At 43.8% G+C, this 6,991-nt stretch overlaps 1 long non-coding RNA gene across 1 annotated transcript; it reads right to left on the reverse strand.

The window, feature by feature from the left end:
- Positions 1-2,643: 2,643 nt before the first annotated feature.
- LOC109758544 (uncharacterized) lies at positions 2,644-6,464 on the reverse strand. Its single transcript, XR_002231812.4, has 5 exons — positions 6,083-6,464; positions 4,971-5,083; positions 4,430-4,661; positions 4,304-4,349; positions 2,644-2,900 (listed from the first exon to the last, which is right to left on the reverse strand). It is a non-coding gene; the product is annotated as an uncharacterized lncRNA (long non-coding RNA).
- Positions 6,465-6,991: the final 527 nt, after the last annotated feature.

Below are 6,991 nucleotides of genomic sequence, written 5' to 3' on the forward strand. Positions count from 1 at the left end.
GGAACTTCTGATCTAGGGTTATTTCTGGGGGTTTCTATATTTATAGGATTTTTTGGTGTCGGATTCACGGGAATATGGGCCTCGAGGTGACCACAACCCACCTACACACCGGCAAGGGCCCGGACACACCCTAGTGGGTTGTGATCACCTCCTTCACCTTATGGACCTCCCACGAAGCTTCTAGTGCCTCTTTTGTTCCAAAAAAATTGTCAAAAAGTTTCATTGCATTTGGAGAACTTTTATTTCTGCACAAATAACAACACCACGGTAGTTCTGCTGAAAACAGCGTGAGTCCGGGTTAGTTCCATTCAAATCATACCAAAACCATATGAAATTGGTGTAAACATGGCATGAATACTTCAAAAATTATAGATACGTTGGAGACATATCAGATGTCGAGACCTCCGTCAACAGCAACATGTACTTCACGCGCGAATGGAAGTCCTTCATCCGTGCCTGCAGCCTGGGGCAGGGGCACCTCCTTCACTTCAGGCTGGTCGGGTCTGACATGCTCTTCGTGAAGTTCTTCGGGGCTTCAGGCGCTCGTTTGGAGTGTTGCGCGAAGAGCTCGAGTAGCAGCGACACCGCTTCCTCCAGCGAGAGTGACGATGACGACAACGACGATTCCCCAAGCGTCAAGATCGAGGATGATGACTCCGACTCCAGCTGAACACCGGCAGCACCATCATCTGGTCTTTCAGGAGTGAGTTGAGCTTTTCCTAGGCGCTCCTTTGGCCCCTGCATTGCACTCGATGTAAACCCTGCGGGGTAATGCTAAGAAATGTTATCTGGCACCCCCGAATGAATATCTATTGGTCATCATGTTTGAGAATGTGTGCTATTTTTCCTTGTTCAGTCTTGTTTTTGCATGGTTTTATTCCTATGTTGTCTTGAATCTTGACGATGCGCACACTTGCCGTGAGTACTTTGAGGAACGGATCCTTAGCATCTAGTATCGTTGCCGGCAAGGCCCCTTGGCGGTCTCAGCGCAGCTCCTTAGATTGTTGAGCGAACTCAAAACACAATAAGAGCACAACTAATCGTGTCAAGGTTCCCTTGCGTGCAGGTTATCCATACAAAAGCCAAAAATGTTCAAGGAAAGTAGCACTACAACAAAGAATTTGTTTGAAAAAATGCCAACTTAGCTTTCTTTCTTGTACCTCTTGTCGTGGAATATTAACTTGAACATCGCTTGCCGACGCCCATACCATTACTGCCCCCGGCAACATGTACGTGAGGCAACCTTCTGTTCTTTGAGAAAAAGAAAGAAGAGAAAATAATGATATGGAACCTTGACAGTTTGTTAATCATCCATACAAGACAAATGTCACAACATCACAGAAAGACACATATAACTAGAAATGTGAATTGACAAGAGTTGTGAAACGCTTAGCTTTATTTCACTTATGTACAGGGTCTGCGCCTGTCTTTGTACAAAGGATTACATGCCACGCCGGCAAACTTGTACAAAAGGTGGTTGCCAGGTAGCCCGGCAACCCGCGCCTTACGGGTAAAACTTGCGAAGATGCTCGATATTCCACGACTACATGAAGGCATGGCTAGTGAACTGTGTGCCTTTGTTGGTGATTACCCTGTTGGTTACTCCAAACCGGCAAACTAGTCAGCCCCACTTTTGGCCACTTTGTCAACTTGTCGACTGAAATGTACAAGCAGTCAAATCCCCTGACAACACGGGGAAAGGGGCCTAGTATGTCAAGCCCCCAGACCGAGAAGGGCTGGGAGAGAGGGATCATTTGAAGAGCTTGAGGTGGATGATGCGACTGTTTTGAATGGAACTGGCATGCTTCACACTTGGTTACTAGCTCAGTTGCATCCAGGAGGGCAGTGGGCCAAAAGAAACCTTGCCGAAAAGCATGGCCGACAAGTGTTCTTTATCCTATGTGAGAGCCACATATCCCCCGTGTATCGCCAACAGCTGATGTCCATCTTCCTGATAAATGCACTTCAATTTCACCTTATTTGGTCTCTTTCTGTACAGGTCATTGCCGACAAACTGATACATACTTGATTGACACGCTACTCTTTCACCTTCTTTTTGATCCTCGAGAAGTTCTCATGCACTACACCACAACACTACTTTCCCAACATACAGATTGGTTGGGAAAACAGCTTCCGCTGACAAACAGTCGGTTGGGAAAAACTATTGCCGACCGATAAGGTCTGCTGGGGAAAGTCCAGACGGGAAAGCCTTTTCCCGACCGACATATCTTTCCCGACCGACTGTTGGACGGCTAAAGGAAACATTACCGGCCAACTTTCTGTTGGTCCTGGCACGAACCTTTCCCAACTGATTTTCTCTTACAAACCTTTCCCGGCCGACTGTTTGACGGCAGTATCTTTGCCGACCAACTTTTCATTGGCCCAGCCATGAACCTTTCCCGACCAACAATCTGATGGTATTATCTTTGCCAACCAATTTTCTGTTGTCCCTAGCATGAACCTTTCCCGACCAACAGTGGGACAATGCTTCCTTCTGCCGATCGACGGTTCATCTGCACTTTGCCAATGGTATTTGGCATATTATATTATCAAAACAACACCAATCATGTTACATATCTCATCATTATCTATCAAGTTACAATAACTTGCATGTACTCTCAAATATTAAACCAGAACCAAACAAAAATAACACTAATAATTCTCATAATAGAGGTAACTAAATAAGAGGAAACATTTGTCTGGGTGACCGAAACACCCGATAGGTTTATAAAATGATAGATACATGTCCGGCGATTCAATGCTTGCTCTTACACAAGATATCCTTTACAAAATGGTAGCTACAAGATGCATTGGTTTTCCTCCATTACAGAAGATATCTAGTTGACGCAAACTGACAGCTTCATGGTTCTTTCTTATTCTTCTTGTCTTCCCTACACAACCTGGCAGCATCATGGAAAGACAAAAAAGCATACAATTAATATACATGCAAGCTGATGAAATTTCCTTTTTAGTAAGTACTACTGTACTACCTGTTCAACTTGAGAGTAAAGAGCATCAGGCATGAAACATAGAAACAAAATTAATATACAACCAGCTAACTTTGAGGTGAATAGGTTTGATTTGCACGACTGTAAACTTGGGATCCTTACAGAAGTGTCAGACTAAGAAAAACCAAAGTTAATCAGGAGACGCGACCCCAAGTTTTGAGAAATAATTGGATGCTTGAACCATTTCATGACTATCTTCACATGATTTATATCACAGGGTGAAAAAAATGTTGTGCACTAGCGACTTATGTTACGGAGTGAAACTGAAAATAATTCACGTCGAGGTGCATAACAGGGAACATAAACAAATGTTGTAGCTGTAGCTATGTCGACTTCTACACTCATCTAGTTATAACTACAGGAAGCTAAGTACTAGCAGCCTTTCGACAATGATGATGAAGAAAAGATATATTCTCACGTTTTCTTATCGATGATGAAATAAACAAATGTTGTCTTTCCACCACCATCAAAGATCTACAAGAGAGAAAGAATACGAGACATGAAAAGCGAAGGGAAGTCCAGTTCACTATAGGTTTCACATGCATCTGTCATCTGTTGATGTTTGACTTTCCGTAAGAGAATACCTCAGACAAGATTAACATGGAGTGTGGTTTAAGAGGCGTAATTGAAACTGTAATTTTTATTTCTTGAACACAAGAAAGAGCTATGTGTTCATGTAACTTGTTTTTTTAGGGAAGTAGTACCATATAGCTAAGTATTAGAGATACACCTTACTGGTGTTTTCTATCCATGTGAGAAGTACAATATTTTAGTTATCTTTGTTTACTCTTTAGTAGTGCCCATAAATTGAATGGTACTGAAAGGGATGTTGCTATCTTCCTGGTGGCTGCAATAGATACATGGACACAAAAAACATAATGCTATGTTCCTGGTGGCAGCAATAGATACATTGGGGATATTATAGTTTGCAGAACCATGGTATATATTTGGACCAAACACCTCAAAGTATTTTCAAAACTGCAGTTTTTTTCAGAAACTACGCTATTAAAAAATACTTTGCATCCAAGCTGGGCCTAAATGAACACAGGGAAGCAACTATTACTAAATAAGTAGCAGCAAGGATTCCATGATAAACTTATGGAATCTGGTCATCGTGGAATCTTCTTTCACTTTGAGCTAGGATTCCTTGATAAATTCCATGATGACCAGATTACATGATGGACTCTTCATGCACTTTTAGCTAGCTAGGGAGCAGCAAGAAGAAGCTCTTGTACAGTACCAAGTGGTCATGATAACAGCAGGATCACATAAATAGTGAATCACAACATAAATACCTTAGTGGCGGGATGAGGAAGATACCCCTGGCTTGTAGGGTTTCATCTACCAAAGTGAACATGAATCAGTATGACACGTCAAACAATTTGAGCCAAGTAGACAAAACACATATTGTTGGTGATTACCTTGCTAGATGGCCATGCAATGGACCTTGTGACAACGCCGGCGATAAATCGTAAACCATCATATTCATAAGGCAGCGTTGCATCCCTTGTGAACACAACATTGACAAAAACCTCATGAGAAGATCTAGGAGGCTACAAGAAAATTATCATATATATATTGTTTGTGACTCTTGCTCCCGGATGTATGAGGCACTTCATTGGCGCGATTCTTTTTGGTGATAGCACTGCGAGACTATAAGAACAAAAGTAAGGAGATTTATGATGACTAGACATGTTTACAACAACACTGCCTACTGTTTTGTTATCTTATACTCCCTCCGTCCCAAAATAAGTGTCTCAACTTTGTACTAACTCTAGTACAAAGTTGTACTAAGGTTGAGACATTTATTTTGGGACGGAGGGAGCACATTGTTTGTGTTTTGTGAATGATTACATGCATATGTGTTTATTTATGTCCAGAACAGAGTCTGCTGCAGGGATATACTACAATTTTGGTATGTGGATGGATATACTACAGTTTTGATTCAGCAGAATGACTTACTTCATTTTCTTCTATGGTCCTACTTCTCTGTAGTTTATACTCTACCGCTTTCAGTTGTTCCTCCGTGACCCCACCATCTTTAGCTTTTCCGCTTGCGCTTGCCATTTTCCATCCTGCAAAAGACACACTATATGAGTACATCGCTGAAAATAGAAAATATTAGTGGATCAAACACAAGACTTATGAGGCACTACATCAAGAAAATCATATACTGCTCCACAGTATCTTTTGTATGCATCATAATCAAACTACACAGTGTTAGTTTCTAGGTTAATTTTGGTTGTAGTTGCTTGCAGGGAAACATGACAACAATAAACCTGTTTATATGTCTATATGCTACCATGATTCAAGATGAGCTTGATTCAGGCCATTGTGGGACAGGTCCTTTTCTTTGAGAGGCAGGAAGCGAGAACAATGCAGCGGGAGTTCTGCATTGTGATTCCACGGTTCTTTCCTCCGGCTGGATGTGGTTCTCCAGCAAAGTGGTGTACACTAAAATGAAGTGAAACAAGGAAAGCAAGACAGCCATGTCGCAAGGCTGTCTATGTTTGGCTTGAGCCATCTTACATGCAAGGAAGAACTATAGTTGTGTTGTTTTTCGTGGGCGGCATGAAGAAGAATTTAGTAATAAAGTAAAGTATGAAGAAGATTTCAGTAAGAAAAATTAATTGAGTCTTTGGGCAGTTGGATGGCGGTATGCTGACACGCCATTGTCGTGAACTCAGCCAAGAAATGTGATTAGCTGGAGCGACACACACACTAGAAACACATCCATTTGTACTGCACAAAAGCTTCGGTTTAGAGATAACCAAGTTATTTTCACAATTTTTTACAAAGAAGCTGCAGGCTGCCAACAGAACTCAGTACTGTAATAAAAAATAAATCTAACATAAATCGATTTCCATCTAACATAAGTCAGTACTATAAAAATATGTTAAATCTACATAAACAACACCAACAGAATACTGACGGGGCAAATAACAGTCTTCTGCCCATAATCCACGGCGAGCTCCTTCACTCCCAGTTCATCTCTTAACAAACTTTGTAATACAAAATTGATGCGGCAAAAAAACTGGACACAAAGACAGAGGAATGTATGGAGGGAGTTGTACCTCAGCCGCTTCGGTGCCCCTGCCCAGCCAAAGACAGAGAGGGATGCCCTTGACCAGGCGCACGCTGCCCCGATCCAAATCTGCCGCTGCGTGTGTTTTCATGAGCTGGACGGTGGAGATGGAGAGGTCAGGCCAGGGATGTTGGAGAGAGGCGGCCAACCAGAGAGAGAGCACGAGGGTGTGGAGCCGGCGGCGGAGAGAGGCAGGACGGAGTTAGGTTGCAGGGACAGGGCGGCGTGGGGCGATGCTACAGAGGAAGGGCGCATGGGGCAGTGGTGGGATTGACCGCCGGACAGCGGTAGCCGCAGGCGGCGGTCGGCGTGGGGCGCCGGCGTGCGTGGGGAACAGCAGGAGAGATCTTGGGATTTCGTGGGCGGGGAACGAATGGAGCGTGGAGCGGCGGCATCCTTGTGATTTTGAGGGGGGAAAACTTCGCGGGCTGGGCTGGTTTGGCGCTGGCTATTGGCGTAGGAGGCCCACTTTAGCGTCCGACTGTGGTCGGGCTTATTTGCCGACCGATGCTCCATGGGCCATAACAGAATCCCCGACGGACCGTTGGACAGTATACGATGAACCATTCCCGACCGACAGCAGGTCAGGGTAAACAGGTTTCCCGACCCACAGTCTGTTAGAAATTTTCCTCTCCGACTGTGGGTCGGCAATAGTGACTTTTTTCCAACAGACGTCATTAGGGGATTCTAGTACATGTTGTAGTGATGTTTGGAGGAAATCGACAATCTGCTGCGCCCATGCCGAAGCCTGTGGCTCGACAAGAATGACTAAAGACATATACTCAGTTGTGGGATCGCTTGTCTCGACGGCAAGAACTTGTTCTTTGCCGGAGCCTGCTGCTCACCAGCAAGCTTACCAGTGTCTCTGACAACATCCTTGTCAGCAGCTTATGGGAGC

The sequence above is a fragment of the Aegilops tauschii genome, chromosome 1 (genome assembly GCF_002575655.3).
Source record: "Aegilops tauschii subsp. strangulata cultivar AL8/78 chromosome 1, Aet v6.0, whole genome shotgun sequence".
Lineage (NCBI taxonomy): Eukaryota > Viridiplantae > Streptophyta > Magnoliopsida > Poales > Poaceae > Aegilops > Aegilops tauschii.